Here is a 23,379-nt window from a genome sequence, read left to right on the forward strand (position 1 = left end):
GCTCTTCAGGACAATGCTCTAACCATCCAACCTCCCCGGCCAGGGCAGCAAAGTCGTCTTATTCAGGAAAGACCTTTGGCCACAACTCTGACATTTGGGCACCCCTATCTGCAAGGGTGGCTGAGCCACTAGAGTGTTTTGATTTGGGGCCTCGTTAGGAGAGGGACGAAAGAGAGAAGTAGGTTAGAGAAGGTATTCAGTGAGCCCCCTTTTAATAGATGAGCTAGCTGAGACTCAGAGGTTATGACACTTGCCCTTGGTCACACAGCTCTTAGTGCTGATATGGTGAGCAAACCATGCCTGCCTGGCCCCAAGCACGTGACTTCAACCACTAGACCACACTGCCCTGCGGCCAGTCGACTCAAACTTTTTCTTTGCATCAAAGGTATTTCCAGTTGTAGCCAAATCAAGAGAAATCCTTTCCTCTGCTCACCTTCTCGTAGAGGCACTAATAAATAGCACAGGGAGGGAGTCTAAGTACACTCCGGAATAATCAAAGTTGACCTCCCTATCAACCCATTTTTAATGCCATACTCTTAACTACACATCTTTAGTACAGAGAAGCCTGAGTGTGTGTATGTGTGTGTGTACACACATACTCATGCATACACACTTTTTTTTTTACTATATTACATTGACTTGTTTCTTTTACTTCTCATTCTTAAAAAGTGATTAAAAGTTTAAATGATAAACAATTCTTCTACATATACACCTTTTCTTTTATTGAATTTATTGGGGTGACATTGGCTCGCGAAACCATACAGGTTTTAAGTGTACACTCAACAAAACATGCTCTGACCACACATTGTATCCGTCACTCCAAACAAAGTCTGTTCCCGTCCCTATTTCCTTCCCCCGGCGCCCCTCCACCTGTCCCCACACCCCTTCCCTCTGGCTGTCACCACACTGTTATCTATGTCTCTGTGTTATAAATATATATAGGTTAATCCCCTCACCTTCTTTCATCCAGCCCCAACCCCGTCTCTCTGACAGCTGTCGGTCTATTCCATGTGTCCATGCTCTGTTTCTGTTCTGTGTCCTCTTCCCAGCTCTTCCCACGGCTGGCTCCTCTCACACGATTAGGCCCCCATCACTACCACTGGTCACTGTCATCCGTGAGGGATCACACAGCTGTTTGCTGATATATTCTTTGTCAGTCTTTTCCAATACACCATTTGTAGTCTCGAAGCAGATGGTTAATAAATATTTGTGAATTAGTGAATGCATGAATGAATGAATGAATGAATAGATAAGGAGGGAAAGAAAGAGGAAGGAAACACATGGCAGCTAAATCCACACACACAGAAAACCATCACTAGCAACAGGATCATCTTCAGCCGGCGAGATCGATGTGGCTGCGGAAGACATAGCAGTCTCTTCTGAGCCTGGTGCTGGTCCACATCTTTGTGTTTCTGGCTCAGACCCCTGTCACCTGTTTCCTGAAGCATCAGCTGTCCTGGGAGTGGACCCACGCAACAGTTGGCAGGTCCCTCTCTGAGCATCGCAAGGCATTGGCCCTCCAGAGGTTGAATAAACCAAGCATCAGCTCGATTAGAAGCAGCATTTCTCCTTGCTCAATTACAAAAGAATTTTAAGGTCAGCTAAGCTACTAGCTGGCACCGTGCACCTCAGAGCAGTTGAGGACCCAAGAATGCCTCGGAGTGTACTGTGAGGGGGATGGCGGGGTTCAGGTGCCTCTCCTGGCATGGTCGGTATTTGGTCTCTGGAAAAGTGTTCACTAAGAGGAGATCTGCTGTGGGGATCACAAGTATAACTCAGCCTCCTCATCTTATAAATGGGAAGCCCAAGGCCCGGAGCAGTGGACAGGTTTAACTCGGAGCACACCTCTAGCTGGTTGCAGAGGAGACGAGAGTCCCCTCTCCGGGCTCCTGGGACAGTCTTGCCCCTCCTCGCCGCAGCTGCTCACATGAAACATCTGCAGAAGTGCATTACTCCTTTCTGTCCCCAGGGACACTTCGCAATGAATTACTTTTTCATTATATAAAATATTAAAGAGCGAACTTCCTGCTAAAAAGAGCTTATTATCAAGCACAGCCAGTTGTGGACTATATAGTGCAGTGGTCCCAACCTTTTTGGGCCACGGACTGGTTTAATGTCAGAAAATATTTTCACGGACCAGCCTTTAGGGTGGGGTGGATAAATGTATCACCTGACCGAGACAAGCGTTAAGAGTGAGTCTTAGACGGATGTAACAGAGGGAATCTGGTCATTTTTTAAAAATAAAACATCGTTCAGACTTAAATATAAATAAAACAGAAATAATGTAAGTTATTTATTCTTATTCTTTCTCTGCGACTGGTACCAAATGGCTCACGGACCAGTACCGGTCCACGGCCCGGGGGTTGGGGACCACTGCTATAGTGGTTTGCATGTAATATCCGATTTCCTTAATGTTATACTCAGGGATAAAGATAACATGACCACCCCTCGCCCCCATAAAAAGAAAAGTGTAACAGTCTGAGAAAGGAAAGGTAAATTTTATAAGAATATTTTCCAAGTGCATCTGTTTCTTCAGAAAGCAAAAATATTAACCCGATGCGATGCCATCCCCATACTCCGATAAGACAGAAAGGAGACCAGACACTGTCCCGTGCCACTGATGACGATGAGGACCAGCGTCCCTGATCACTGCCCCGTTTCCCCACGGAGTCACTCTCGGGACTCCGAGGGCTCTACTTCCCGCCCCTCCGTCCTGCACATCAGCCGTCAGAGTCGGCAACCTGCATTTTTCAGAAAAGCAATCATTATTCTTGTTTCAAGAAGCAATTCTCGAGGTAGCTTTGCAAGAAAACTTACTCAGCAGTGATTGTTTTAAAAATGAGATTTGGGAGAAACAATTTCAGAATTATGGAGAGGCCTGTCTCAAGCACGGCAAATATAGGCCATTGCAGAAGACATTTCTCTGGGCCAGATGAGCCGTGGCTGTTCTCAGAACTTGAAATGCACGGACGCAAACTGCCAGGCTGGATTGGCGCTGCCTGGCAGAAGGCATTTTTCCTCTGAAATGAGTCTCCTCCAGAACCCTCGGGGCAACTAATTGAAATTCAGCGAAGGGTCGAGACCTTGGGTAGGAGACAAAATTGGAGCAGATGAATTCTCGCAATGATATCCCGAGCTTTGTGCAAGCAGCTCGAGGGACGGGAGTGGAGGCGGCCGCCACCCCCGGAGCAGCCCTGGCCTGGCCGTGCTGACAAATCGGGCGCTGCAGACCCAGGGGCGTCTGGAGCTCCTCCAATGTGTGAGCTTTGCCGGAGGAGTAGGAATGACACGGAGGTGTTTCTGTACTTGGGGGAGAGGGGGCAGCGTGTCAGGGGCAGACCTGCCTCCAGCTTGCACTGCCCGGATAGGAGATTTTTATTAGGAAACACAAGAAAGCACTTTGTTCTTATGTTTCTTTCTATTCTTCTCCTTCCCCTCCTCACTTGTTAACAGTGTTGGCTTTCTAGAAAATTTGGGTGTGTTGTCACGTTGAGAAGGCTTCCTGTCTTCAGATGAACTATAGGCCACCTGGAATGATGAGGTCCAGGAATGGAAGGCGCTGGTGTAAGCTCACTGATAGCTTTTTCCCCAACTCAAGTTTCTGTCAACAAATAAACAAAAATGTCCACGGGGACGGGCTCCCTAAAAGGGACTTCTTTTTTTTTTTTTTTGTATTTTTCCGAAGTGAGAAGGGTGTGGGGAAGCAGATAGACTCCCGCATGCACCCGACCGGGATTTACTCTGCATGCCCACCAGGGGGCAATGCTTGGCCCCTCTGCAATTGGAGCCATTCTGGCACCTGAGGCAGAGGCCATGGAGCCGTCCTCAGCCCCCGGGCCAACTTTGCTCTAGTGGAGCCTTGGCTGCGGGGAAGGGAAGAGAGAGCTAGAGAGGAAGGAGAGGGGAAAGGGTGGAGAAGCAGATGGGCGCTTCTCCCGTGTGCCCTGGCCGGGAATCGAACCCGGGAATTCCACACGCCAGGCCAATGCTCTACCACTGAGCCAACCAGCCAGGATGCTAAAAGGAACTTCTTAAGCGAATACCTGCAGAGCTCGATAGACTGTTGGCAGTGGGCGGTGCTGGAGGGAGCAGGGCCCTTGGCTCGTGTGGTAGAGATCCTCACCAAAGAGCCAGGCTCGGAGGTCCTCTTTCCATGGTGGGTTCGATAACCTGACCCACACTCGCAAACCATGCCCATCATGGGACACATCCCGGAAATCTGTCCTGGCGTGATTTGCGTTTCAACACCGCACTGTGACTGCCCTGTGAGTATCCGTTCGTCGGCTCTTGTCATTTCACAGCCTCAGGGTGTTCCCAGCATCACCACAACGTTGGGTGGCCATTCCATTGCCTGGGTTCTTTTAACTCCAGGTTGCTTGTTTTCCTCTCTGTCTACCCTGATTTAATTCATATCCATGTATTCAACAAAATTCATGCAGTGACTTTGCTGGATGCCATACTAGGTGCTGGAGATACAACAGGAATGAGATAGATGTCCCTTCAAGGGCTCATATCCAGTAGGACAGACAGACACAGTAAGGAGGAGTCGTAAGACCATGGTGTGCGTGCCACTTGGTGGAGGTCGGGGTGCTGTGGAGCATAGGGGAGATCAGGGAAGACTTCCAAGAGAAAAGTGCAGCTCAGCTCAGTCGTAAGGGATATATCAATATTCCTGCTTGGAATGGGGGGGGGGGGGGAGGAATGTTCCAGGCAGAGGACGCAGCAGGAGCACAGGCTAGGATTCAAGTTGAAAATGTGGAAAGTGCAGAAAGAGATGTCTGTAATCTCATCACCTGAGCAATTACTGGTAACATTTAGCCCCCCGCCCCATGTTTGTTTTATAGAATTCTACCCCTCCACAGTGCCCCTCTCCTCATCGATGTCCTCTACCTGCCCCAGAGTGGTACATTTGTTACAATCACTCAAAATCCATAGTTTATATTAGGGTTTACTCTTGGTGTTGCACGCTATGGGTTTGAACAAATGTACAGTGACAGGTGGCCACCATTCTAGTATCATCCAGTGCAGTTGCCCTGCCCTAAAAGTCCCCTGTGCTCTGCCTCTTCATCCCTTCCTCACAGCGTCTGCCAGCCATTCACCTTCTTACTGTCTCCGTAGTCCGTCTTTTCCAGAATGCCTAATGTAATTGGAATCATACAGTGTGCGGCCTTTTTAGATTGGCTTCCTTCACTTAGGAATACTCACTTAAGGGTCTCTCGTGTCTTTTCACGGCTTGTAGCTCATTTCTTTTTATCGTGGAATAATATTCTGTTGCTGGATGTACCATAGTTTATCTCTCCACTCTTCTACTAAAGGTCATATTTCTTCTTCCAAGTGTTGGCACTTATGAATAAAGCTGCTAAAAATATTTGTGTACAGATTGTTTGTGGACACAAGTTTTCAGGTCAGTTAGATAAATACCAAGAAGCGCAATTACCGGATGAGAGTATGTTTAGTTGGGTAAGAAACTGTCAAACCGTCTTCCAAAGGGACTGTACCATTTTGCGTTCCCATCAGCAGCGAATAGGAACTCCTGTTGCTCCACATCCTAGCCAGCATTTGAGTTTTTGCCATTCTAATAAGTGGATAGTGTATCTTATCATTGTTTTCATTTGCAATTCCTTAGTGACATTTGTTGTTGAACATTTTTTTCATACACTTATCTGCCATCTGTATATCTCTGGTTCCCAGTGTCTTTTTTTTCTTTCCATTTTCTTTTTCATACCCTCCCAATCCCTCTTTAGTTTCACAGCCTGGTTTGTATCATTGTAGACCATCTGCATAATAATACTAACATGTAACAGCTTGTAACAAGAGCTAATACTTACTGAGCACGTGTGCTAAATGCATTCACGTATTCATTGCCATAGCATGACGGTGAGTTCTGTCAGTCATTCCCAGTGTGAAAACCAGGGAACTGGATGATCTTGAACCTCCATTTTCTACTTTAAAAAGGTAATAATATTTCAATCTTCATTTACAGATGAGGAAATAGATACAGAGAGGTTATGTAAGTGGCCAATATGTTTTGTTTACTTAGCTCAAAAAGGCAGAGCTCTGATTTAAAACTGTGCATTCTGATTGTAGAACCTTAACCCTTAATCTTTACTTAGTATTTTCTCCTTTTAATGGGATCATACTGTACACAGTATGTTGTTGGTGTTAATGTATCACAAACATCTCTGGGTCAGCAGGCAGAGAGCTACCTCATCTGTTTTTTGCTAGATAATACTCCATAATGTGAATCTACATTTAGTCCCTTTACGTTGCACTTTGTGTGGTAGACATCCAATCATATGTAACTTCTTAAATTTTTTAAATTTATTGATTGATTTTAGAGAGAGAGAGAATCATTGATTTGTTGTTCCATTTATTTCTGCATTCATCGGTTGATTCTTGTCTGTGGCCTGACCTGATCAAACCCACAACCTTGGCGTATTGGGATGACACTAACCAACTGAGCTACCCAGCCAGAGCCAATCCCATTTAACTTTATGCCCTGATTTCTTTCATTTAACTTTCTACAATCATTTCCCCTTGTCATTGTAAAGTCACTATCACATCTTTTCTCCTCTGAGTTGGTTGTGAAATAGAAAAAGGAGTCAGGTGACCCAGAATATTAGCTGTGTGGTTAGGCTGATCCACAGAACACGACGTGGATCGGTCCCTACCGCTTTCCTCCTGAGCTAACTGACCCAGGGAGAGGCTTAGCGGCTGAGATCCACGGGTCTCCCTGGCGGGGCAGAGCCCGCACCAATGAGCACATCACGGGGAGGAAAGGATGACGCAGGTCGTGCGGGCAGAATGACAGTTCATACTTTGCCCGTCCTGCATCACCTCTCCTGGCCACCCCAGAAGTGAAACATTGTTCCCTCTATGAAATGTGAGGGCAGGGGAAGCAGGTTCCTCTTATAGCTGACTGAACTAAAGCTCAAAGAGATTGGTGGGAGGTGGCCTACACTGCTTCCCTGCCGTTGGAGTAGCCTCCTCCTGGTTAGTAATGCCACGTAACAGGAGGGCTCGAGCTGCCCCATGAAGAGTTCTGTAATGTTAAGAATCCCACATCTTCAGGATCCGTCTCTAGGGTATCTTCCCACTAAGAAAATCTCCTTTAATATCTTGGCCGTCCTCACGCTTCCCTCTCAGACTCCAAAGGAGAGAACTGCTAAGAAGATTTAAGCTGTTACAGAATGTCAATTAGTTTATAATGGGGAAAATCTATAAACCTTTTGGTGGCTATCTGGCAGGAACACAGGATGCAGGCGTCAGGACTTTATGAATCAAGCACTGTATAAATGATTTACTGGGATAGCAAAAAACAAAAACAAAACAAATCAAATCGCTCAGATTGCATCCGAAGCATCAAAAGCTGTTATTTGGGACAGAATCGTTTCTGTAGGGGAAAATAGCTGCGTGGTATTTTCAGAAAGATGACACTTCTGTTGAGGCGAGTGAGCCTTCTACATTTTAAAAACGTGGTGCAGCAAAACTACAGAATTGCTGCCATTCTCCTGATTTTCTTATGCGGAGTAGTATCTCACCTTTTCTACTGTGTTATCGTTTCCTTAAAAACATAACGGGAGGAGACGGGGAGCCAGTGGAGCAGGTGTTTGGAGGCCCTTACGGAACCAGGTCCCCAGGGAGAGGGTCACAGAGCTGCTCCCCCCCCCCCCACTCCTGTCATAGTCAAAAGCTCCCGGTCCCTTCTGCCAGCTTGGGTCTGGTGTGAATTGTTGCCCACTCAGGGTCTGCAGGGAGGTGAGGTTTGAGGCTGGAGTAGAGGTAAGAGCCAGTACCAGCGAGCCAAGTCCCTTTCCCGTCATTCACGTTTAGCTCCGTCAGTGGGAGCCGAGAGGCTGATTTGTGTGCATCACCGAGGGGAACAGAGGCATTAGCGATAATAACCGCGCCGCCTGACACCTCGACAGCACTTTGCTGTGTGCCAGACACTGCTGTAAGCAATTTAAACATATGTCTAATTTTATGAGGAGCCTCTTGTTAGCCAACATTCTCCCAAAGGAAATATTCACGTCGTAGAAAGTTTAAACCAGACCAAAGTACATGACATTCACCTCCACTCCATACCCCACTGCCTAAATGGAACAACTTTTAGGTAAAATCAACAGAACTTCTGGGTAAACTTATGAAATGCTGAGCCATGATATTTGATACACACCCAGGTGTGTTCTCCTGCCTTCACTCACTATAAATGTTCTCGAAAAAGTTAATGAAGCCCACGGGCCCAACAGTAGATGTTACCTCTAACCTACTGCCCAGCACTCGACCCAGGGCAGCTGCAAGATGGACCCACTGCACAAAGATACTTCAGGAGTCTTCCCAGTTTTCTTAAAGAATATCCGGTCCCCGAAAGGTTCAGTCACGTCTTTATTAGGCAAGCAAATTCCAGAACCAGTTCGGGTTTGATTTTAATGTAGAAATACCCTCAGATCTGAAAACACCAGAGGCTTAAAATGTTTCCAATTTTCATAGCTGAAAATAGGCCGTGCTCGACAGCTGTGGAGGTCAAGCAGGCCAAGTCCACACACCTCTGTGTCACTTATTGATTGTAGCAGTCAAGCAATATAGTGTTCACGGGCATTGAAGGTTTAATTTCTCTCTTTTTATTCTCTTGCTTTACTATCTCAAATAGGAAAATCTTATGAAAATATAATTTTTGCATCATTATCTAGGACAAAGAAACACACATATGTGAAGACCATGGTAACATCCTTTCCTCTTGTGTGATATAAAAATGTCGGTTCCTGTCAAGTGGTTACAGATGTGTACTGCCTTTTTTTCTTTTCTTTTCTTTTCTTTTTTTTTTTTTGTATTTTTCTGAAGCTAGAAATGGGGAGAGACAGTCAGACAGACTCCCGCATGCGCCCGACCGGGATCCACCCAGCATGCCCACCAGGGGGCAACGCTCTGCCCACCAGGGGGCGATTCTCTGCCCCTCCGGGGCGTCGCTCTGTTGCCACCAGAGCCACTCTAGCGCCTGGGGCAGAGGCCAAGGAGCCATCCCCAGCACCCGGGCCATCTTTGCTCCAATGGAGCCTTGGCTGCGGGAGGGGAAGAGAGAGACAGAAAGGAAGGAGAGGGGGAGGGGTGGAGAAGCAGATGGGCGCTTCTCCTCGGTGCCCTGGCCGGGAATCGAACCCGGGACTTCTGCACGCCAGGCCGACGCTCTACCACTGAGCCAACTGGCCAGGGCCTACTGCCTTTTTTTCTTTAATTTTTTTTTTTCTGAAGCAGTGGGGCAGGGGACAGGAAGGGAGAGAGGTGAGAAGCATCAACTTGTAGTTGCATCACTATAGTTGTTCACTGATTGCTTTCTCATATATGCTTTGACCTGGGGGCTCAAGCAAAGCCAGTGACCCCTTGCTCAAGCCAGTGACCATTGGGCTCAAATCAGCGACCTTGGGATCATGTTGATGATCCCATGTTCAAGCCGGGGACCCCACACTCAAGCCCGACCCTGCGCTCAAGCTGGCAACCTCAGGGTTTCAAACCCAGGACCTCATTGTCCCAGGTCGACACTCTATCCACTGTGCCACCACTGATCTGGAGTGCACTGCCTTTTCCAGACTTTGGGATCCTTGCGTATACTCAGTTCCTGCTCCTGAAAGACCAAAATACTCATTCCTCCCAGAATAATAATAATAATAAATTCAACTGTTCGCTTCATAAATGCAGACCTCTCCAGAGATGCCCACATTATTTATGAGCCGCCAGGAACCTCAAAGAAGCAATACCTCCCACCATCTACTGTTCGTCCTTCACTCCTGAGCCCAATAATGAATGGGGTTTATTAGGCATTGCTAATCCTCTGCAGTGTGGGAGGGGGGTGAAACAGGTGGAATTATAAGGCTATGTTTTCTGCAGTCTTCTCAGAACCTATTAGTTGTTGTTGTTTTTTTATTTCTGTATGCTGTCAAAATATATGGTCCAGAATATTCTAACTAATAACTGCACTCCAGTCTCCATTAATGGAAAACTCAAACAATTACCTTCCCAGAGCCTCCCCAGCAGCCAGCAGAATTGTTTTAACCAGGCAGGAGGAAAGACCGGCTCTGACCTTTCCCAGAAAACATGTCCCTGCTGCCGTATGACAGAAGCAGCAGCACTTTAACTCGTGAGTGGATGAAAATGACCTATAAATAGACCCTCTTACTGAGCTGCGGTGACTTTTTCTACATATTCTTTGTAATACACGCAAACCGCCTGTCTCCTTTCCCTGCTCCAGCTAAGGAAAACTAGGGGGCATAGTCATTTGGGAGAACAGCTCCTCACCTAGCCCATTCCTTGTGATCCTGGGGGAACAGCCAGTGAGGGTCTAAACAGCCACTAAGACACCCAGCAGTGAGGGCGGCTCCAGCCATCTGGCCGTGGTCTCCCATCCTCGTGGCCCCAGGGAATCCTCCAGGGGGCTGAGCTGTGGTGCCAGCCTAGCCCCACCTATATCCAGGGTACTTCAGACCAGTTCCACCCTTGTCCTTTCCCGACTCCGTGAACCAGCACCTTCCCTCCTTGTGTTGGGGTTGGTTTTGCGTCCCCCGACCATGGTTGAAGTTCGGTCAACGGTCCTTGTTAGCGACGCTGTGTTGGTAGTGGTTATTGTTACTATACCGGCAGCACAGGGTGATGAGTGCTGAGCTGCCCATCCACCTCAACGTGCTGCTATGGGGGTTAGATGACATTGGAGATGTGAAGAAGCCTCATGAGCCATAAGGTGCAGTAGGAGAGTGCACATTTCCACGGAAGGAAAAAGCCCTCAAAGGCAGACAGCCCACACCTGGTGTGTGTCCCCACAGTCTCTGGTTCCAGTTGGGTTCATGGATAACATCTGGTTATGTTATGCATCATGGATAATGTTATCCATATCAACATCAACCAAGGAATTTGTGAAAATGCAGGTGCCAGGGTACACTCACAGACATTCTGGCTCAGTGGTTCTGTGATGGGCCCCAAGAATCTGTACTCTCGACAGGCACCTCGGGTTATTTTCAGAGTGTTGGAGTGACGTACAGACTTGGAAAACATTGGTTTATAGGAGCAGTGTATACCAACTACGTTTGATAATATAGCTGTATGGTGATTTGTGTGTGTGTGTGTGTGTGTGTGTGTGTGTGACAGAGATAGAGGGAGGGACAGATAGGGACAGAGAGACAGGAAGGGAGAGAGATGAGAAGCATCAGTTCTTCATTGCAACACCTTAGTTGTTCATTGATTGTTTTCTCATATGTGACTTGACTGGACGGGGGGTGGGGGCTATAGCAGAGCCAGTAACCCCTTGCTCAAGCCAGCAATCTTGGGCTTCAAGCCAGTGACCATAAGGTCTTGTCTATGTTCCCATGCTCAAGCCAGCGACCCTGCGCTCAAGCTGGTGAGCCTGTGCTCAAGCCGGCGACCTCGGGGTTTTGAACCTGGGTCTTCTGCATCCCAGTGTGACACTCTATCCAGTGCGCCACCGTCTGGTCAGGCTGGATGATTTCTTTAAATGTATACACCCTGCATTAGTGTAAGAGCACAAGGCCCTTGTGGGACCAAATAAGTCAAGATGCCTTCAGCCTCAGCCAGACACCTGTTTTCCAGGGTGCCTTGTCATACATACTTGCCTCACTGTAACAGGCCAGTGTGGATTTATAGTCCTACATTTAATTTAATTTCAACTGCTATTCATTAATCCTGATGATCTCACTTAAATTATTAAACAGTCATATTCCAATTTCGAGGGCACTAATTATATCCTTGAGAGGCTGTTATTATCTGGATGATCACATGCACTGAGCCGGCACCAGGCTGTTTCTCCCCACTCATCAGAATTTTATTCTTTTTCAGGCATTTTTTTAGTTGCTGAGTGTGTGTGTGTGTGTGTGTGTGTGTGTGTGTGTGTGTTTCATATTACAAGATCTGGGAGCTGAGGAGTTAGGAAATACTAGAGAACATGGCTTCTCAGATTTTGGTGTCCATAAGGGTCACCCAAGTGGAAAGTATGGTTAACATGCAGGTTCCCGGGCCCTGTGCCAGCAACAGTCCGGGTTCTCAGTCGGGGGTGGGGCCCGGAAATCTGCATAATGACCAGCTCTCTGAGGGTTTTTTTTTGTTTTTGTTTTTGTTTTTTTTGTATTTTTGTATTTTTCCGAAGCTCGAAACAGGGAGGCAGTCAGACAGACTCCCACATGCGCCCGACCGGGATCCACCCGGCATGCCCACCAGGGGGCGGTGCTGTGCCCATCTGGGGTGTCGCTCTGTTGCAACCAGAGCCATTCTAGCACCTGAGGCAGACGCCACAGAGCCATCCTCAGTGCCCTGGTCAACTTTGCTCCAGTGGAGCCCCGGCTGCGGGAGGGGAAGAGAGAGACAGGGAGGAAGGACAGGGGGAGAGGTGGAGAAGCAGATGGGCACTTCTCCTGTGTGCCCTGGCCGGGAATCGAACCCAGGACTCCTGCACGCCAGGCCGATGCTCTACCACTGAGCCAACCGGCCAGGGCCTCTCTGAGAATTTTGATGCAAGTGGTCCTGGGAGCCCCATAGACACTGAAGCCCAAAGAAAGGAGAGCTCTTGTTTGGAGTCCTGCAGCTAAGCCACAACCTACCTCTCTGCCCCGTTGTAAGGATCAAATGAGCTGACAGATGAGAGAGCACTTTGGAAAGTACTCAGCACTATAAATACAAGGAGGCAATTTTATTTTCAAGCCAGAACGTCCTTGTGACAGAAATGACCTGGTACTTTCTCTCTAAATTACCATAATCACCTGTTAGAGGCCCCACCAAGCCCATAACTCTAAATTCACCAGGCATGGACTAAATTCCTCCTAAAATGTCCAATAAAAAAAGTGGGTTTTTTGATGTGAGAATGTGCTTGGGTCCCCCTGCCTGGTCCCCAGTCAGAAACAGACTTCTCTGTTACTGGTCTCATCTCTTCTGAGGTAGACCAGTGTCTCCTCCATCCTGGGGGTTGCCTAGTTTAAAAACCCTGCTCTTCAGCACACATATTTCTGGGGACATTTAAAACTCACCTATGAATGTTTTTGTCCCCAAAGTGCTTCCTCCATATGAGCTCACAGCCAACCACTTCCATGGCTTTGGACATAGAACAACTCAGATCAAGGCACCGGCTCAGTGTGCTCACCTGCTTACGTTTGCTGCCGGTTTCCCATGAGGTGAGATGGGCACTTCTGACGGCCACCTATGTGTACCCGTGCCACATCCACCCTGCTGCGTCATGATTAAGTAACTGGTCCGATCTCAGGAAGGTGTTTCCTGATACTGAATTAAAATCATCTTCCTTGCCACGTCCATCAATGGGGTCTTTTTCTGCCCTGACCTGCCATGACTCCCGCCAGGTTTCAGAAGACCCTGTTTGTATCCCACACTCAATTTCCTTTCACTGCAGAATAGATTTCTTTAAAAATGTGGTAGAGTAAGTTCAAGAACAGACACTCGGGTTCTAGTCACATTTCAACCTTTATTTTTAAATATTTCTTCCACACTCCTACAAATTCTACCTCCTAGCAAGCGCTCCACATGCAAAGAGCTCAGGTTTCAGGCATTTGCAAGTTCCCTGCAAGCAAAGTCTCTTTAAATCTGAAGAAATCAAGGCTTTTCCACTGATAGCAGGAAGCCTGTATTCCCAGGCAGCGCAGCTTGACAGTTCAGGGGATTTCTGCAGTGTTTTCAGGAATGTCCACCCAGCCCACACATTTTAGAGATGAGAATGGAGAGACCCATCAGGCACATTAGTCATCTGGCTGGTTGATGACAAAGCCCTGCCTTCATTGAGGGAGCACTTGCTGCTGGCCAGGCACAGCCCTGCGAGCTGTCAGGCCCTCCAGGGGTCGGGCGCACGGGCACAGGGTCGTACCCCCAGCCCAGGCTGTCCCCAGTGGGCACACTGCTGCTGGCAGGGCCATCCTTTGTGCTCAGAGGGCAAGGCTGCAGCAGCAGGGAAAATCACCTAGTTACGTCCTTTTCTTCATCTCGGCTGACTTAATATATGGGCTCCCTGGCCAGAGAGTTCAGTTGGATAGAGTGTCATCGTAATATGCCAGGGTTGTGGATTTGTTCAATCCCCTGGTCAGGGCACATGCAAGAATCAACCAGTGAATGTATAAATGGGTGAAACAACAAATTGATGTTTCTCTCTCTCTCTCTTTTTCTCTCTCTTTCCCTTTCCCCCTCCCTCTCTCACCCTTCCTGTCTTTCTAAAATCAATCAATAAATAAAAATTTAAAAATATAGATGGGCCAGAGCTCATCCTTGAATACATCGCCCATCTAGGGCCGTCAGATACCCGTCCTGTTCTAGCATTGTAGCTAATCACAGACACAGCCCATGCAGCGCACTCAACCAGACTGAGCAACATTTCTAGTCATCTAACAAAGGCATTTTCTCTCTGGACATTTTCTTTGAATGTTCACCAATGTCTATAGCCAACTTAATTGTAAAAGTCCACCTTATCCAGAAATCAAATTTTACGACCACCAATCCCCCTGTAGAGCCTACTCTTTTTAAAACAGCATAATATGATACATGTACTTTTTTTTTTTTAACAAAGACAGAGAGAGAGTCAGAGAGAGGGATAGATAGGGACAGACAGACAGGAACGGAGAGATGAGAAGCATTGCAGCACCTTAGTTGTTCATTGATTGCTTTCTCATATGTGCCTTGACCGCGGGCCTTCAGCAGACCAAGTAACCCCTTGCTTGAGCCAGCGACCTTGGGTCCAAGCTGGTGACCTTTTTTTAGCTCAGGCCAGATGAACCCACGCTCAAGCTGGAGACCTCGGGGTCTCGAACCTGGGTTCTCAGCATCCCAGTCCGACGCTCTATCCACTGCACCACCACCTGGTCAGGCTGTGCAAATTTTTTTTTTAAACCTAAATGCAAAATTTAAACCTTAAGTTGTCTGGGCTTTGAATCTTAGGCTTCTAAGAACCCTCCTCGCTTTAGAGTCGAGTGACACAGAGCTTGTACCTAACCTCTCTGTGCCTCAGGGAGTCAAATTGAGCTACTTCCTTAAAGAGCTGTGCAGATTGATGGAGAAATTGCATGTAGAGGGCTTTGACCAGTGGCTGGCTCAGAGCAACCGTAGCTTAAGCATACTGTGAGCATCAACCTGGGTTCCATACCATTGCTTGCCCTGAAACTCTGTTTCTCTGGCCCCTCTTCCTATTTTTTTTCCTTCAACCCCCTTTGTAGCTATACCTTAAAGACCTCAAAACTTAGACTATTGTAATTAATAATTCATGAAAGCAATAAAAAATGCCACCACTTATAGCATTTACTGTATGCCAGGGATTATGTATCGATCCACACTGAATCCTATGAGATTTTCCTGATAATTACAGGCAATGGAACAGAATTAGAAAGATCCAGTTCATAACAGCGAGCGAGTGACAGAGTCAGGGTCCAAACTCAGGTGTATTTGGCTCCAGACTAATACACAGTTATGTGTTGCCTCCTCTGTGATGGTAGGAATGCTGTGGAAGGATTTAATGCCTTTTACTTTCCTCAGTTATTTCTCACAGATCCATTCACTGCTGGTTCTTTGGCTTTGAAAGTCAGGAGCTAGGTTGAGCTCGGACGCTATACCCCCTTATCAGGACAACCAATGAAAAATTGGGTATTTTTCTGCCAGAATTCCCACAGTTGATTTGCTGAGGATTGTTTTTTCTCCCTCTAAAGCAGAGTGTGATTTTCTTTCCCTTCAACCTTCATGCCACTGGAAATTTTTAAATTATTCAAGACAGTGAAGGTTTATTATCTGCTGGAAGGCTGTAATATAATTGCAAGGTGTCATTTAAAGAGCTGTCTGTCTGCGTGAACTACCTTGTTCTGAATACCTGCTCCTGCATGGAGTGAGAAGATGTATATTTATCTATCAGCGGTGGTTTATAACTGCCTTAGATCAATCCTATTATTCTTCCTCCACGGCCCAAGCCCCAAAATAAATGTCTGGTGACGCGCGGAGCATTGCAATCATGTATGTATCATCAGTCGTTTATTTCTCTTCTGTCATTTGCATCATGATGGACAGCCGTGTGTTTGGGGGATATCATTTTCATTACAGTCTTTGATGCCTTTGTCTGTGTGCAGTACTGACTGGGATATTAATCACCCCAATTAGAGAATGCCCTTTCAAATATTATATCACCCCCAAGTCGTGCTGTTCACACCACATTTGTCATAGAGATATAAATGCCAACTCTTGTTTTCTTCTGCCTTTTGACACCTGTCTCTCTACAGAGAGAGATCCTTTTCTGGTGTTTATCTTCAGTGACAAGAGAAAATATCTTCACGGAGGGGCATGGGGAGGATACATGATCTTTTCCTCCATAAATGACTCATCAATAAATTAACAATGGCACTGGAATAAAAAGTTCATTGAGAAACTTTTCCCAGGTATTGATAGGAGAACAAGCAGACCAGCTTTGGTTCCAGCCCTGCCAGGAAATAGCTTTGTGACATTAAGCAAATTACATCATCTCTTTGGGCTTCAGTGTCTGCCTCTGTAAAGTAGGGGTGACTTTTCTGAAATCCCATCAAGCTTTCTTCAACCTTAGAACTTTAGAATGGCTTTTCTCACCTCTTCCCGAGTTTCAAGTTAGAATATGATACATAATAGTTGTCTTAGTGAATCTCAATTACTCCGTGTGGCACTAGTCTCCAGAACCACTAAAGTCTGAAATAGTATTGCCCTTGCACAAAATGACCTAATGGCTCTGTTTTCGGGAGCCCAGGTTTGGTATTTATACTTTTTTTCCCTCTATCTTCTCCTTGACTGCATTACTTGTAGATGTTTCTAATTCTTGTCACATCCATGTGTCTGTCCCTAGGAACCTTTTTCCCTTCTAATTTGTTACTTCAAATCAGCTTTGGGGTACAAAATTAAGTATTTAAGTTATTCAAGTAGAGGTTATTTTATCTAAAATAGGGGATATCGGCCCTGGCCGGTTGGCTCAGCGGTGGAGCGTCGGCCTGGCGTGCGGGGGACCCGGGTACAATTCCCGGCTGGGGCACATGGGAGAGGCGCCCATTTGCTTCTCCACCCTCCCTCCTTCCTCTCTGTGTCTCTCTTCCCCTCCCGCAGCCAGGGCTCCATTGGAGCAAGGATGGCCCGGGCGCTGGGGATGGCTCCTTGGCCTCTGCCCCAGGTGCTGGGGTGGCTCTGGTCGCGGCGGGGCGACGCTCCAGAGGGGCAGAGCGTCGCCCCCTGGTGGGCAGAGCGTTGCCCCTGGTGGGCGTGCCGGGTGGATCCCGGTCGGGCGCATGCGGGAGTCTGTCTCACTGTCTCTCCCCGTTTCCAGCTTCAAAAAAGCAAAAAAATAAAAAAATTAAAAATAAAATAAAATAGGGGATATCAGTTTTAGATAAATGAATAATCAAGGAGGGCTTTCTAGGGGAGGTGTCATTGACTAGTGGAGGACGTTCCCTGAGCTAAGGAAACAGCATAGTCGAAAGCACAGAGGCAAGGTGATTTATCAGTGATAGATTGATAGTAATGATTTTGTGGATCCTGTACCCCTTGAATGACTGACTTCTGTGCTTCTCTACTGAGCTGCTTCCTAGCCCCTAAAGGGACATATTCTGACAAAGGATTCCAGGTGGGAAATGTAGCCTGGGAGAATGTAGTTCAGATTCTTCAGTGTCAGAATTTCCAGACATTTTAGAAATTCCAGTATGTCAACGTGTGTGTGTGTCAGTGGGAACAGAATATCTGAAATTCAAACAAGTGCAGAGAATGCAGCATCTCTGATCAGTACGGTTACCAGTTACAGAAGTGCCATGACCCGCAGTCCCTCCTGAGTCCCTGGAGCTGCGCTGTCCCCCCCAGGAGCCAGTAGCCACATATGGCTGTTAAAGTTAAATGCATTAAAATTCAATACAATCACAAAGTCAGGTCCTCAGGTGCCCAAGATACATTTCATGTGTTCAGTAGCCTCCCGTGATTAGTGGCTACCACGTCGTCCCTCTTCTAATTCACAGTGTAATTCAGAAGGGGCCATTTATTGGACACTTACTTTATGCGAGGTATTTTACTTACAGGATGCCACTAACTTCAGCAAGGGCCCTGGAAGGAAGACGGTATCCCCTTTGCAGAGATGAAATGAGACGCAGAGAGGCTAAGTGCCATGCACAAGGGTACACAGGCAGGTTTGTGCTTCCGAAGCCCACTGACTCATTTGGAGAACATTTATAAAACACCTATTTTATATCTGTTCACCTGATGCCTGCATTTCTGACATCGGCCATTCATGGCCTGACACTGCACCCAGCTCCCAACCCCGGGCCCCGTGGCCTGTTTCTGGGCAGGGCTGAAATGAGGGGGAGAAAGGGAGAGGAATCCGAGGTGTAGGTCTGCAGGAGGGAGACCCAGTCTGTCGGGAAACCCCATCTTCGCTGACAGACTGGCCTCCCAGCAAGCCCTCCTAGTTTCACCATCTGTAAAATGAGGAAAATAACCTACATTTGTGACTTTCCAACTTGTGTGTGTGTGTGTGTGTGTGTGTGTGTGTGTGGCAGAGAGAGGGACAGACAGGAAGGGAAAGAGATGAGAAGCATCAGTTCTTTGTTGCGGCACCTTAGTTGTTCATTGATTGCTTTCTCATATGAGCCTTGACCAGGGGGCCTGCAGCAGACAGAGTGACTCCTGGCTGAAGCCAGCGACCCGGGGCTTGCATCCCAGTCCGACGCTCTATCCACTGCACCACCGCCTAGTCAGGCTTCTCTTTTTTTTCAATAGTGAAAACTTTGTTCAAAAGAAATCTTAACCTGACCAGGCGGTGGCGCACTGGATAGAGCATCAGACTGGGATGCAGAAGACCCAAGTTTGAGACCCCAAGATCGCCAGCTTCAGTGCGGGCTCATCTGGTTTGAGCAAAAAGCTCACCAGCTTGGACCCAAGGTCGCTGGCTCGAGCAAGGGGTCACTCGGTCTGCTGAAGGCCCCCTGGTCAAGGCTCATATGAGAAAGCAATCAATGAACAACTAAGGTGTCGCAAGGAGAAACTGATGATTGATGCTTCTCATCTCTCTCCGTTCCTGTCTGTCTGTCCCTATCTATCCATCTCTCTGACTCTCTCTCTCTGTCCCTATAAAAAAAAAAGAAAGAAAGAAAGAAAGAAATCTTACCCAAGAGCCTGGTGTAGAAAAGAATTTAAAGTGTGCTTTCCCCCCTGAAATTGGGGAGAGAAGCTAGGCTCGGCCACGCAGCTCGGGGAACAGGGTGGCACCCAGCGCCCTCTGTGGTTTCGGAGTCTGGGGCCTGTGGGAAGGCAAGGGCACAGGCGTCCCGAGTGAATAGGAGCTTCAGTGAGGGGCCCTGGAGCACCTCGGGTTCCCAGGGACCCCAGGTTGTGCCATAGACCACTGTTACTCAAATTGGTCCAAATTCCAAGAGTTAGCCAGGAATTTTTAATGTACCTTTCAATTTTGATTTTTAATCTTTAAAAAAATATATATTGACCAACCTAAGAGACTTTTCTTTGCCTTGGAAATTCACACTTGGAAGTCAGAAACCTTGTTTTCCTTGGTTAGTATTTCTTAAAGGAATTCATGTATGTGTGTATAAACGAAGCCACAGTCATTTTTTTCTTTTAAGGGGGGACTGTTCATTACTGAAATTTGATAAACGTTGGCTCAGTGCATCCCAGAAAAACTGCTGAGTGAGCGCATTTGGACAGAGAGGAGGGTTGGTGTGAAGGGAGCTGCCCAGGACAGCGTGTGGAGGCGGTGACCCGCAGGGGTAAGTGCAGGAACACAGAGGCTGCAGATTGGTGAGCACCTCTGGGCCCGATTCTATCACGTATAAAACCCAAGCAAAACATCTGTAATCACATATATATTTTTTTGAAATGCCTGGAAGTGTATAGAGCAAAATGTTAATAGCGGGGTGGTGGAATTACACATAGGTTTTTATCGCCTTCTTTTTTCTGACCCATTAAACACCTTGGGTCTCAGAGCACTCCACTTGGTGAATTACTCCCCCTTTGCTCTAGGTCATAAACTGCCAGCTCTGAGGAGTTGATGTCCCTTTCAAAGAGCTGGGTGCAGCCCCTGGCCTTCAAAATGATTTTGTAAATCTGATGGAATTGCCGGTATTTGAAGTTGAGATAGTTACCCGTTAAAATCTGCTACTCCGGCCTGACCAGGCGGTGGCGCAGTGGATAGAGCATCGGACTGGGATGCGGAAGACCCAGGTTCAAGACCCCCGAGGTCACCAGCTTGAATGCGGGTTCATCTGGTTTGAGCAAAGCTCACCAGCTTGGACCCAAGGTCGCTGGCTTGAGCAAGGTGTTACTCAGTCTGCTGTAGCCCCCTCGGTCAAGGCACATATGAGAAAGCAATCAATGAACAACTAAGGTGTCGCAACGAAAAACTAATGATTAATGCTTCTCATCTCTCTCCATTCCTGTCTGTCTGTTCCTATCTACCCCTCCCTCTGACTCTCTCTCTCTGTCACTATAAAAAAAAAAAAAATCTGCTACTCTGGTTCTCCTGGTATCACCTCTGGGCCCACGTTTCCACAAGACCCCAGCTGGGTTTGAGAGTTTCTGCCTGGCCCTGGGCGAATGGGGGTCCCCCCCTTTGCTTCCATCCTGGAAGCCCACTAAGCATCCCATAGGGTCTGCCCCTCCTGTGAGCTAGGATGGAGACTTTCATGAAGACCAGGGTGCTCCAGAATTTAGGGTTTAGGAGTAACAGTCAGGTTGGAGGAGGCTTCTAGACCCTTCCCGCGCAGCACTTGACGCGCTATAAAAGGGAGGAGAAGAGATGATTGGGGGAGCCTCCTCGGATCACATCCTCATTAATTACCGAATAGTAGACCAAAATTAGCATTGGTGAAGCCTTGGTACCTCTACCTAGCAATCATTTCTGAATAGGCCAAATGGAAAATCGTCTTTACCATTTTTTTCCCTACGTGACACTCACGGAGGGAGTTCTGTTTGGGGACAGTCAGGTGCCCTCTCTGGCCTTGATTAAGCAGAAGAAATGGAATTTGAAGTGTTCTATATGAGGGGGAGCATCTTTAGAAAATATGAATTGGGGAGGCGAGGTTTTCTTGGGGCCCCAAACCCTGATGTTATTTTTCCTGGCCCGGCTTAACAACAACAATAACAGTAGCCCCACAGCAGCAATCAGCGCAGCTAACAGTGTCAATGCTCAGTCCGCCTCAGACACTGGGCTTACAGAGCACCCTGCACACCCCTTCTCACTTCATCCCAGCACCCTAAGACAGGAGGTGCTATATTATCCCCGTTTTTCAGGTGAGGAAACAGAGACTTAGAGAAGCATAAGTGAGTAACTTGTCAGAGCTGGTCGGTAGGAAAGCGAGACCTCCGAGCTAAGCCTGCCTGGATTGGGGGCCTTGCTTTCATCACCGTGCTCGCTCCCACTGCCATCTGCGTGCCCCCTTACATTGTCACCACGGATCGTAATAATAATGAGCTTCTCATTCTCCGCATCTTCAAGAACCCTCCTAAACCAACATCCTTCCCGACAAACAGGAAAGGGATTACTACCCCCATTTAACAAGGCCCAGGGAGGGAAGGAAGGTGACTTTGATGGGGTCACACAGCTCTCTAATCTTAAATCCTCAGAGCATTCCCAGGCCACTCTCCCAGTTGATCGTGGGTTGATCGTGGCCGGGCTCACCCAGTCACAGTCCTTCAGAACTTGTTTTCACAAACTGCTGCCTCATTAGAATGCGCAGTCGTCAGCGTGGGTTTTTATCCCCCGTTTCCCGCCCGTGTGCGAATGAGCCTTGCCACAGGAGCCTTATTAATCATTTGGAGTTGAAGGTTACCAAGAAAAATATGCCAGAGTGTGACAGGCCATTAGTATTTGTGTTGTAAGGAAACCAGTAATCATCTTAATTGCTGCACACTTTGGAGCAGAGCGGGGCTGCGTTCTGAAGGGTTGTCTCCTCCTCCGTGTACCGCTGATGCGTTAAAAGCCACAGTCAACACGCCTTCCTAACCATCACTGTCCGCAGAGACGTCTTGCCCCTGACATTCTGGGCTATGTAGGTTAGATAGGCCTCTGTACTCAGAGCAGCTGGGAGGGGAATTTGCTTTTAGGAGAGAGTTGCAAGGTCACTGGAGCAGCCCCACCTCTGGCCCCAGGAAATTCATGTCCAGTGCTGTGGATGTGGTGGTGACCAGATTTGTGTCCTAAAACACAGGTGGCCCGGAAGCCAGGAAAAGCCTACAGAAAAAGAGCATAGTCCTCCTCCTCTGCCCCTCTTCAGTGACCCACACCCAAATTCTAACAGGGCTCTGTTTTTCCCTTTTTCTCTTTCTTTCTTATATTTTCTTTCCTTTCCTTTCCCTTTCTTTCTTTCTTTCCCCCCCCCCTTCTCTCTTTTCTTTTCTTTTTTCTTTCTTTCTTTCTTCCTTTCTTTCTTTTTCTCTCTCTCTTTCTCTCTCCTTCCTTCCTTCCTTCCTTCCTTCCTTCCTTCCTTCCTTCCTTCCTTCCTTTCTTTTTTTCAGCATTCACTTTCCTTTTAAAAAGATGCAAGTTCTATTCTCTCTCTACCCATCACTGGAAATTCTTAGTGAGGTAGACCTGCCCGCTCTTTGAGAACCTTTCTTTTGTGTGTCACCCCAAGACAAGATTTTGTCCTGCTCTACTTTATCTAGTTTCTATTATGAAAACAGTAGCTACTTTTTAATAATTATTTTATTATATCAACTATGTCACTTAAAATACACCCTCTCTCTACACCTCACCCTCTTCTTCTTGCTTCCAAGATTCTCACTGTTCTAAACAAAAACTGCTGGAGAGACTAAAAACTGGGAATTCCTCTTTGGAGGGCATTTGACGAGTATTAGAAAAATCTTAGTGTGCATACCCTACAATCCAGGAGTTCCATTTCTCAGGGTCTCTTCTAGAGAATTCTCACCAAGAATAGCATGAGCCTGACTGAGCGGTGGCGCAGTGGATAGAGCATCGGACTGGGATGCGGAAGACCCAAGTTCGAGACCCCGAGGTCGCCAGCTTGAGTGAGGGCTCATCTGGTTTGAGCAAAAGCTCACCAGCTTGAGCCCAAGGTCGCTGGCTCGAGCAAGGGGTTACTTGGTTTGCTGAAGGCCCGCGGTCAAGGCACGTATGAGAAGGCAATCAATGAACAATTAAGGTATTGCAATGCGCAACGAAAAACTAATGATTGATGCTTCTCATCTCTCCGTTCCTGTCTGTCTGTCCCTGTCTATCCCGCTCTCTGACTCTCTCTCTGTCTCTATAGAAAAAAAAAAAAAAGAATAGCATGAGGCACATGTAAGGATGCTCACGACAGCGCTGTAATAGGACCAAATTAGAAACAAGCAGTACCTCACCCTGGCCAGGTAGCTCAGTTGGTTAGAGCATCACCCCAAAGC

At 47.3% G+C, this 23,379-nt stretch overlaps 1 protein-coding gene across 1 annotated transcript in view; it reads left to right on the top strand.

Moving 5' to 3' along the window:
- Positions 1-23,379, top strand: part of GALNT10 (polypeptide N-acetylgalactosaminyltransferase 10) — a 201,006-nt gene that overhangs the window by 116,404 nt on the left and 61,223 nt on the right. The window lies entirely within an intron of this gene.

This window comes from Saccopteryx bilineata, chromosome 4, assembly GCF_036850765.1.
Source record: "Saccopteryx bilineata isolate mSacBil1 chromosome 4, mSacBil1_pri_phased_curated, whole genome shotgun sequence".
In the NCBI taxonomy this organism is placed as follows: domain Eukaryota; kingdom Metazoa; phylum Chordata; class Mammalia; order Chiroptera; family Emballonuridae; genus Saccopteryx; species Saccopteryx bilineata.